Source organism: Lolium perenne, chromosome 4, assembly GCF_019359855.2.
Source record: "Lolium perenne isolate Kyuss_39 chromosome 4, Kyuss_2.0, whole genome shotgun sequence".
Taxonomy (NCBI): domain Eukaryota; kingdom Viridiplantae; phylum Streptophyta; class Magnoliopsida; order Poales; family Poaceae; genus Lolium; species Lolium perenne.
The window spans coordinates 103,594,371-103,604,864 of NC_067247.2; the positions used below are offsets into that span (position 1 = coordinate 103,594,371).

At 49.6% G+C, this 10,494-nt stretch overlaps 1 long non-coding RNA gene across 1 annotated transcript; it reads right to left on the reverse strand.

Annotated features, from left to right (window-relative positions):
• Nucleotides 1–2,412: 2,412 nt before the first annotated feature.
• Nucleotides 2,413–2,797, reverse strand: LOC127348543 (uncharacterized). The gene is made up of 3 exons (XR_007879818.2): nt 2,711–2,797; nt 2,576–2,629; nt 2,413–2,490 (listed from the first exon to the last, which is right to left on the reverse strand). It is a non-coding gene; the product is annotated as an uncharacterized lncRNA (long non-coding RNA).
• Nucleotides 2,798–10,494: the final 7,697 nt, after the last annotated feature.

Genomic DNA, 10,494 nt, shown 5'->3' on the forward strand with positions numbered 1-10,494 from the left:
GGTATGGCTACCCGCATAGCATTATCACTGACAATGGCACAAATTTTGCTCAAGGTGAGTTCAAAAGATTTTGTGAAGACAACAACATCCGGTTGGATTTGTGCTTAGTAGCGCATCCACAAGGCAATGGCAGAGTTGAAAGAACAAACGCTTTGGTACTTTCCGGTATCAAACCAAGACTCATTGATGCGGTGGAAAAGTCACCGGGGTGTTGGCTCGATGAGCTACCATCAGTACTGTGGAGTATAAGAACAACTCCAAACCGGTCTACCGGATACACTCCATTCTTCATGGTTTATGGAGCAGAAGCGGTCATACCAACCGACATTCTCCATGATTCGCCAAGGGTGCAACTCTATACCGAAGAAGAGGTAAAGGAGGCCCGAGAAGATGATGTGGACTTGCTAGAAGAAGCAAGAGAATTAGCATTGGCAAGAACAGCCATTTACCAGCAAAACCTCAGACGCTATCACAGCCAGAAGGTTAACCCGAGAGTATTCCGGGAAGGGGACCTAGTGCTACGCCTGGTGCAGCGCACTGAAGGCCGGCACAAGCTGTCCCCCCCATGGGAAGGACCCTTCATTGTGAGCAAGGCTCTCCACAATGATGCCTATTACTTAATTGATGCGCAGGAATGGAAGAAAGGAAAGGCGGACAAATCCGGAGAGGAGACCAAACGACCGTGGAATGTAGCTCTGTTGCGTCCTTTCTACTCTTGAAGTTGTGGTGTAAGAAGTTCCTTTTTGTACCTTAATTGCTATGAATAAAAGATGTCGGAACCTTGAATGAATCTCGGGGACTACCCCACTAAGGTTGCATGTAACTTGTTTATTTTTTCAGTTTACCGGTTGCTTATTGAACGTTTTTTCTTTCCGGTTTAGTAGTGTGCTAAACCCTACCGGAGTCTTCGACTCTGCTACTGTCCGCAACCCGGCTTCATGGCAAGCAAGATAAACCGGTAGGGGATAAGCACATGAACTGCGAAGAGGGAGAGCAGGAAAGAACAATCCGGAAAATTTAACTAACCCCGGTTATACCGGTTTTTTGCAAAAATTTCGAGTTATTTCTAAGTTCAAGAAAATGCTTGCTTGGTGAAAGAACTTTGTGCTCATACGCCAAAAACGCCCAGAGAAGGTAGGCAGAGCCAAAGCAAAAGAGCCAAGTGTGCATCGAATTGGATGCGGAAACAATTTCGGAATAATTGCAGTGCAAGACAAAAATCGAAACGATAAGCAAAGTGCTAAGTAGCAAACCAACATAACTTAATAAGTTACCGATGTGCAAGACACCGACATAAAATGTTGTACCACAAACCACAAGGACAAGTTTTATCTTACATCATACACCCCGGCATACCGGGGTCGAATTTAACAAGTTCTATTATCAAGCAAACAGGAGCAGATGAGTTTGTTCAGGCACCGGAGGCGTCAGGTGGAGCAGCACCGGTCTCGGGGGCTTCAGAGGGAGCAGCGCTGGCCTCGGGAGTTTCCGGCGGCACATCCTCGGCATCCTCATCTTCATCTCCCTCTTCTTCTTCCTCATCACTGAGGTAGTCCTTGACATCAGGAGGGGGAGGGATGAAGGTGCGGACCTCGGCGAACTCCGCGAGTCGGTAGGCCCGATCCTGCCGCTTCGCGGTAAGAACCGGGTCCACGTCGGTTGGAGCATCTTGGCGCACACCTTGAAGCGCATCCAGATCCAAGTCCGGATACCAGGAGCATGCGGAGCGCAGCGCCGTGTCAGCTCTGGCACGAGCCGCGGAGCACTGCCACTCACGAATCCGGCGCCCTGCCTCCTTGAGCCGGTGGGCGGTAAGGGTGATGTTTGCCGGCATCTCTTCTTCAGGCCACAGCACCTTGAAAAGTTGGATGGCGGCATCCGGTAGATCGCCAAGGAGCCGGTCCACTGAGCGCATGTGTTGGACTCGAGCGGAGAGGGCGACCAGATAGTCGTACCCGTCCCACTGCGCGTCCATATTGGGAAATTTCCGCGCCACCCGATCCTCCATCACCTTTTTCACGGCGTGTGCCTGGGAGTCCGGGAAGTGTTCTACAAGAAGAAGGGAAAAGCATAAGCACAAGGTACCGGAAAGCAGTGTGCCGGAAGGAAAGGGAACACGGACACATTTTCAAAAGGAGAAAGCTTATAAGCGAAAGAAGGGAGAAGGCAAGGACTTACGGAGAGCCAGCGCATCAATCTGCATAACCAGCCGATCATATTCTTTATGATCAGTGGTCATGACCTCAATAAGGTGCTCCGCTGCCTTCCGCACCTTCCTTTCCTCCTCCAGCTCCATCGTCAGCACCGTGTTGGAGTTCGTGGAATCTTCCACGACCTCCGCCAGCCTGGCCTCGGCTGCAGCCTGGGCATCCTTCAGAGCTTGGTCATGCTGGATCGTGGCTTGCATAGCTTGTTCCTTCAGCTCCCTCGAGGCGGTCTTCTGGACGTCCAGTGCCTCGTGGTGCTCCTTGATGAGCTGCTCTTTCTCGCCTAGTTACCGGAAAGAAGGGTGTTAGCAAGTGGCAACTGATAAAATGAAAAAAGAATGGGTTAACCGGAAAAGAAAGAGTGATACCTTGAAGCGTGGCAATCTGGGCCTTGAGGGCCTCGATGGTAGCTTCCGGAACAGCTGTTGAACAAAAGATGCGTAAGTATCAAAGAAGAAAACATTCCGGTGAAAAGATGCCGGAGGAAAAGAAAGGAAACAAACCTTGGCAGTGGCTGTGGGCCTCGGCAAGGTCCCGATGCTCCCACAGAAGCTCCTCGAAGAGCTGCTTCCGGGCATCCGCGGTGCTCTGTTCAAAGGAAGATAATTGTGAGAAAGAAAGAAGCAAACATCTTAACCCGAAACTCGGGGACTGGCTATGCCGGTTTCGCGTGTTTCTAGTTAAGTTTCGCGCTAAGAGCTACGCTCTCAACACGAAACTCGGGGACTGGGAGGATAGACAAGATCCGGAAAGAAAGAAACCGGCATCAACAAAAATTACAAGAAGTTTGGCGAAACTTACCACCACGTTGCTGGTGGCGTCGTACCACGCACTGTCGAACTCCTTCACGGCACGCTTGAGCCGCATGAAGTGTTCTTCAGTGGACCGAGGCCCAGCGGGATCTGGCGCTGGAAGGCGGTCCTTCCCCAAGCCACGGGTGGATGCAGAGATGTCCGCATCGTTCCATTTTTGGGCATAGGGGAGAAGGTGCCCCAGGTCCTTGCCCTCACGATTCAGCTAAACAATTCGGCCCAGGAGGCCGGAAGGTTTTTCCGGGGCCGCAGCGGCGGCAGGCCCCACATGCAGCACTAAAGGCTGCGAGCCGGTTGATGCGCTGCCATCCATAGCCTTTCCATGGGACGCCCCAGGCTTGAGGAACTGGGTGATCTTGGGGGTCGTCGGCGGCGGTTTTGGCATGGCCGCGGGAGGCCCTTGGCTTGGCGACGGTGTCGGCGTAGTCCCGGTAGGCTCGAGGGTGAGAGCTTCCGATTGCGGTGCAGAAGAGGCCGGCGCGGGAGTGTCCGGCGCGGTCTTGCTAGGGGAAGAGCTTGGCTGCTTCTTCTTCTTCTTCTTCGGGCCAGGAGGAACCAGAGGTTCCGCCTGCCCGGCGACTGTGTCATCGGCGCCGGTGTTGCTGGCGCCAGTGTCCTGGGTTTCAGGAGGGGAGGTGCGATCCTCCTCCGCGCGGTGATCAGGAGGTGTAGGGGCCGCGCGCCCCGAACTTGTAGTGCCTCCCGGAGGGGAGGCAGAGGTGTTGCCGGCACCAGATGGTGCCGGACTTGAGTGAGGAGGAGGAGTTGAGGTCCTTGCGGAGCCGGCAGAGCCCTCCGGCTTGGAGCCAAGCTCAAGTGCAGGGCTGAAAGAGAGAAAAAAGGACGAATTGGAAAAAAGCAACCGGAAAGGAACTTGGTAAAAACAAAGCAAACAAAAAGGGAAATGAAGAACTTACCCGGAAGAAACCGGTATCTGCTTATGCTTGTAGCGCTTCGTGCTCACCTGCTTTCCTCCAAGGACTTCAGTCCGAGGGCGTTTGGCAGGAGGAGCTTGGCTAGGGCCGGCGTCAGCAGCCGGAGCATTGTTCTTTTGGCCTTGGGCCATAAGTTTGTCCAGGAACTCATCCCCGACCTCGGCCTGCAGGGGAGCCACGTGCTCATGGACCTGCGGGTTGATGTTGGCTGAGGGAATGTCTACAGAAGAACAATAACAAAAGAATATGAGAGATCAAACAGAAGAGCTACCTCAAGCAAGGTCAGGTCGTCAGATGAACCGGCTGGTTCCGGCGGGGACTTGCCGAGGCGCGAGGCTGGAGTCCGGCCCATCTTCAGATCCTGCCAGTGAATGAAAGGGTCCGGGTCGAACTTATCCAAAGGCCGCTTCCGGCAAGGGCCTCGCTGATCTGAGTCAATACGGGGGAAGCGGTCCCTGGCCTGAAAACAAAAGAAAAAAGGGGTTAGTCACAAGTATAAAAGTTATCGGTAAAACGACCCGAGTCGCATAATTTCTTACTTCTTGGGATGGAGGATTTTTGGAGCTGAGAGGGCAGAGGCCCCACTCCCAGTCATCCGGCATGTCCGTTTGGCATATTTGATTAGCCTTCAGGACCACGTCCGCCTTGCTCAAGGGCAGGCCGGTGATCTTGGTGGGATCACCAGGGCCATACATCTCGTTTATCTTGTGAGCGCGGCGCTTAAGGGGAAGCACCCGGCGGCAGATGAAGGTGCGGATAATATCATCGGAGCAAATGTTGGTATCCTTCATCAGCTTCAACATGAAGCGTACCACCCGGTTCGTCTCTATGTGATCCGTACCAGGGTTGTAGTTCCAGTTGACCTTGGCGGGTGGCGCCGGGTTGAAGGGTGGCAGATTGATGAGGTCAGTGGCGCTCTTGTTCTTCACATAGAAGAACGTCGTCTGCCACAACCGGCAAGACTCGAGGCCGTTGAACTTAAAAAAGGGGCTCCCTTGGCGGGAGCCGATGATACAAGACCCGCATTGTACGGGGGGTTTGGGCTTGGGAATGTCCTTGCCCTGGACTGAGTTGATCCGGAGAGAAAAGAAGCGGGCAAACGTCTCGCGAGCGGGACGGATGCCGATGTAGCCTTCCATGAAGGCCACAAAGCAAGAAAGGTAAAAAATGGCATTGCCGGGAAGGTGGTGAGGCTGGAGTCGATAAAAGTCAAGGAATTGGCGGAAGAAATCGGAGGCAGGAAGGCCGAAGCCACGCTCAAAATGAGCAAGGAAAACAACGACCTCACCGGGTTCAAGCACCGGTTCGATCTCGTCACGAGGAAGCCGGCAGGAGACTCCTTCCGGTATTCTCCTGGACCGGTAGAGCCAGTCGATCTCATATTGAGTCACGTCAGAACCCCTCCAGGCTCCGCGTGTGATACCGGAAAGATCCTTTCCGGGGGCCCTGCTGGAGGTGCCAACCTCTTGATCCTTGCTGGATTCCATTTCCATCCGGGCGAGATCTTCAGTTAGCCCGTCGGAAGTACTACTGCCTTGGCTACTAGAGGAGGAGATGGGAAGAGGCTCTTCGCTAGACATATAGATCGGGGCGACGCCGGGATCTACCGAAAAACAGTTTTCCCCAGAAAGACCCTCGCGCGAAGATCTACGAGTAAGAGAAAAAGCAAAATAAAGAGGGAATAAATACTCTACCGGCTCAAGATCTGGAAAGCTAAGAGAGAAGAGGTAAAAAGGTATCGGGCCTAACCTGAGGCGGCGAAGTTGCAGAAGAAGAGGTTCACCGGAGGGATGGTGAGCCTACGGCCGGCAAGGAGGTCCGTCGACGGCGAGGTGAGGAAGAACTCGAGGAAACGCCAATGCCGCAACTGCGACAGGAGTGCCGCAGAGGTTCTTCACGCGGTGAAGTTCAGCGGCGTTCGGCGGAGCAGCAGTGGAAGTTCGCCGGACGGCGGAGCTCGAACGGCGAATGAAGCGGCGGAGGCGCAGAGGGCAAAAGCACTAAGCACGAAGAAGTGGAGAATGCGAGAAGTGGAAGAAGAAGGAGCGGTTTCGCCTTATAAGGGAAGAGGGAGAAGTGGGCCAAAAACCGCTGGGCCTCGGTGGTTCGGATCGTGGGCCGTGACGGTTCGCTCCACGGGCCACCACGTGGCGTGGCGATACACGCGTAAAGATAGAAGGCCACAGGGAAGTGCACACGGATCCAGAGCGGAGGCCAGGATTCGCTATGAGGCAGTTAATGCGCGCGCAGAAGCCGAAGGGAAGTGACCCCTGACACTGACAAGTCAGTCACAGTGCGCATGTCACTGACAGGCGCGGGGCCCAAGATATTCTCGACTTCGCCGAGGAAGTGTTTAATGACTAAGATGCCGGAGGATAAGATACCGGAAAATGTCTTGCAAAGAGAGATAACGAAAATCCGGGCAAAGATGCCGGATCCAAGCCCAGCACCGGATAGATTAAACCGGTATCCAAAGACGTGAGAACCTGGCATGGTCTGTTGGATAGAATCCGCCAGACTATACCAGCTTCGGGGACTAATGTTGGGGGGATGACCCCCGGTATGCCAAAGGCATGCCAAACCGGATGGTTTGAGCCATCAAGATACCGGTTTAATGTTTATACCGGAGCACAAGATAAGCGTTTGGCTAAGCGGGGCTAAGCCGGTATCCTCAGGAGAGGTATACCAGAACCGGATAGAAAAGATACCGGGCCACCGGAAAGAAGAGCATGTCGGCAGGACTGGTCAAAGATCCTCTCCGGAGCTAGAAGACAAAGATGAGCTAAGCAAAGTAGCTTTAAACGAAGGGCTGACGATAAAGAGAAGGATGACGATGAAAGAAGCCGGAGGACGTCAGCATCCCTGATTAAAGGAGACCCCGGTCTCATCTATGATTAAATTAGCTTTGTAAAGTAGCTTTGTAAAGTAGCTTTGTAAAGTAGCTTGTCTAGTCAAAGATACCATTAGGGTTTCTTGCCCTGTAAGCCACCCTCTCCCCTATATAAGGAGAGGGGGCAGCCCTCCTCACGGGCGATGCACGGAAGATAGAAGGAGAAATTCTGTAAACACAAACCTGTAACCTGTGGAAATCAATGAAGAAAGTGATCTAGAGCGAGTTCTTCCTTGTGTCTTTCTTCTTCAACCTCTAGCCTCGGCTAAGTTCTTGAGGAAACCATCCGGAAGTTCATCCCATCTGATCACAAACCCTCCCCCGAATCCTCGAGCGTCCATTCGGCCCCAATTTAAGCCATCCTATGGCATCTGTCTGTTCACCACGACGACACTAAAGTCTAGATAATTTCTAGTATTGAGTTTTGAACAACAAGGAAGATGGTGTAGAGTCTTATAATGTTTACAATATGTATTTTATGTGAGTTTTGCTGCACCGGTTCATCCTTGTGTTTGTTTCAAATAACCTTGCTAGCCTAAACCTTGTATCGAGAGGGAATACTTCTCATGCATCCAAAATCCTTGAGCCAACCACTATGCCATTTGTGTCCACCATACCTACCTACTACATGGTATTTCTCCGCCATTCCAAAGTAAATTGCTTGAGTGCTACCTTTAAATTTCCATCATTCGCCTTTGCAATATATAGCTCATGGGACAAAATAGCCTTAAAAACTATTGTGGTATTGAATATGTACTTATGCACTTTATCTCTTATTAAGTTGCTTGTTGTGCGATAACCATGCTCCTGGGGACGCCATCAACTCTTTGTTGAATACCATTTGAGTTGCTATGCATGTTCGTCTTGTCTGAAGTAAGGGAGATTTACCACTCATTAAATGGTTAGAGCATGCATAATGTTAGAGAAGAACATTGGGCCGCTAACTAAAGCCATGAATCATGGTGGAAGTTTCAGTTTTGGACATATATCCTCAATCTCATATGAGAACATTAATTGTTGCTACATGCTTATGCATTAAAGAGGAGTCCATTATCTGTTGTCTATGTTGTCCCGGTATGGATGTCTAAGTTGAGAATAATCAAAAGCGAGAAATCCAAATGCGAGCTTTCTCCTTAGACCTTTGTACAGGCGGCATAGAGGTACCCCTTTGTGACACTTGGTTAAAACATGTGTATTGCGATGATAATCCTGGTAATCCGAGCTAAGTAGGACAAGGTGCGGGCACTACTAGTATACTATGCATGAGGCTTGCAACTTGTAAGATATAATTTACATGATACATATGCTTTATTACTACCGTTGACAAAATTGTTTCATGTTTTCAAAATAAAAGCTCTAGCACAAATATAGCAATCGATGCTTTCCTCTTTGAAGGACCTTTCTTTTACTTTTATGTTGAGTCAGTTCACCTATCTCTTTCCACCTCAAGAAGCAAACACTTGTGTGAACTGTGCATTGATTCCTACATACTTGCATATTGCACTTGTTATATTACTTTGCATTGACACCTATCCATGAGATATACATGTTATAAGTTAAAAGCAACCGCTGAAACTTAATCTTCCTTTGTGTTGCTTCAATACCTTTACTTTGATTTATTGCTTTATGAGTTAACTCTTATGCAAGACTTATTGATGCTTGTCTTGAAAGTACTATTCATGAAAAGTCTTTGCTTTATGATTCATTTGTTTACTCATGTCATTACCATTGTTTTGATCGCTGCATTCATTACATATGCTTACAATAGTATGATCAAGGTTATGATGGCATGTCACTCCAAAAATTATCTTTGTTATCGTTTACCTGCTCGGGACGAGCAGGAACAAAGCTTGGGGATGCTGATACGTCTCCGACGTATCGATAATTTCTTATGTTCCATGCCACATTATTGATGATATCTACATGTTTTATGCATACTTTATGTCATTATTATGCGTTTTCCGGAACTAACCTATTGACGAGATGCCGAAGGGCCGATTCTTTGTCATTGCTTTTTGGTTTCAGAAATCCTAGTAAGGAAATATTCTCGGAATCGGACGAAATCAACGCCTAGGGTCCTATTTTTCCACGAAGCTTCCAGAAGTCCGAAGGGGAAACGAAGTGGGGCCACGAGGTGGGGACACAGTAGGGCGGCGCGGCCCAAGCCCTGGCCGCGCCGGCCTAGTGTGTGGCCCCACCAGGACTCCACCGACCTTGCCCTTCCGCCTACTTAAAGTCTCCGTCGCGAAAACCCTACCACGTTCGATGAAACCAGAGAAAACCTTCCAGAGCCGCCGCCATCACGAAGCCAAGATCTAGGGGACAGGAGTCTCTGTTCCGGCACGCCGCCGGGATGGGGAAGTGCCCCCGGAAGGCTTCTCCATCGACACCACCGCCATCTTCACCAACGCTGCTATCTCCCATGAGGAGGGAGTAGTTCTCCATCGAGGCTCGGGGCTGTACCGGTAGCTATGTGGTTCATCTCTCTCCTATGTACTTCAATACAATAATCTCATGAGCTGCCTTACATGATTGAGATTCATATGATGATGCTTGTAATCTAGATGTCATTATGCTAGTCAAGTGGGTTTTACTTATGTGATCTCCGGAGACTCCTTGTCCCACGTGTGTAAAGGTGACAGTGTGTGCACCGTGTGGGTCTCTTAGGCTATATTTCACAGAATACTTATTCGCTGTTATGAATGGCATAGTGAAGTGCTTATTTATATCTCTTTATGATTGCAATGTGTTTTGTATCACAATTTATCTGTGTGCTACTCTAGTGATGTTATTAAAGTAGTTTATTCCTCCTGCACGGTGTAATGGTGACAGTGTGTGCATCGTGTAGTACTTGGCGTAGGCTATGATTGTGATCTCTTGTAGATTATGAAGTTAACTATTGCTATGATAGTATTGATGTGATCTATTCCTCCTTTCGTAGTGTGAAGGTGACAGTGTGCATGCTATGTTAGTACTTGGTTTGGTTATGTTGATATGTCATGCACTCTAAGGTTATTTAAATATGAACATTGAATATTGTGGAGCTTGTTAACTCCGGCATTGAGGGTTCGTGTAATCCTACACAGTTAGTGGTGTTCGTCATCCAACAAGAGGGTGTAGAGTCTAGCATCTATTTATTTATTCTGTTATGTGATCAATGTTGAGAGAGTCCACTAGTGAAAGTATGATCCCTAGGCCTTGTTCCTAAATACTGCTATCGCTGTTTGTTTACTGTTTTACTGCTTGTTTACTTCCTGCAATATTACTACCATCAACTGCACGCCAGCAAGCACTTTTCTGGCGCCGTACTACTGCTCATATTCATTCATACCACTTGTATTTCACTATCTCTTCGCCGAACTAGTGCACCTGTTAGGTGTGTTGGGGACACAAGAGACTTCTTGCTTTGTGGTTGCAGGGTTGCATGAGAGGGATATCTTTGACCTCTTCCTCCCTGAGTTCGATAAACCTTGGGTGATCCACTTAAGGGAAACTTGCTGCTGTTCTACAAACCTCTGCTCTTGGAGGCCCAACACTGTCTACAAGAATAGAAGCACCCGTAGACATCAATTACCATGGTAGGTTGTTGTTCTCCATGTATGGCAAAACTACAAAGAAAAGATCAACCATTTGTATGAATGGCGAAGCCG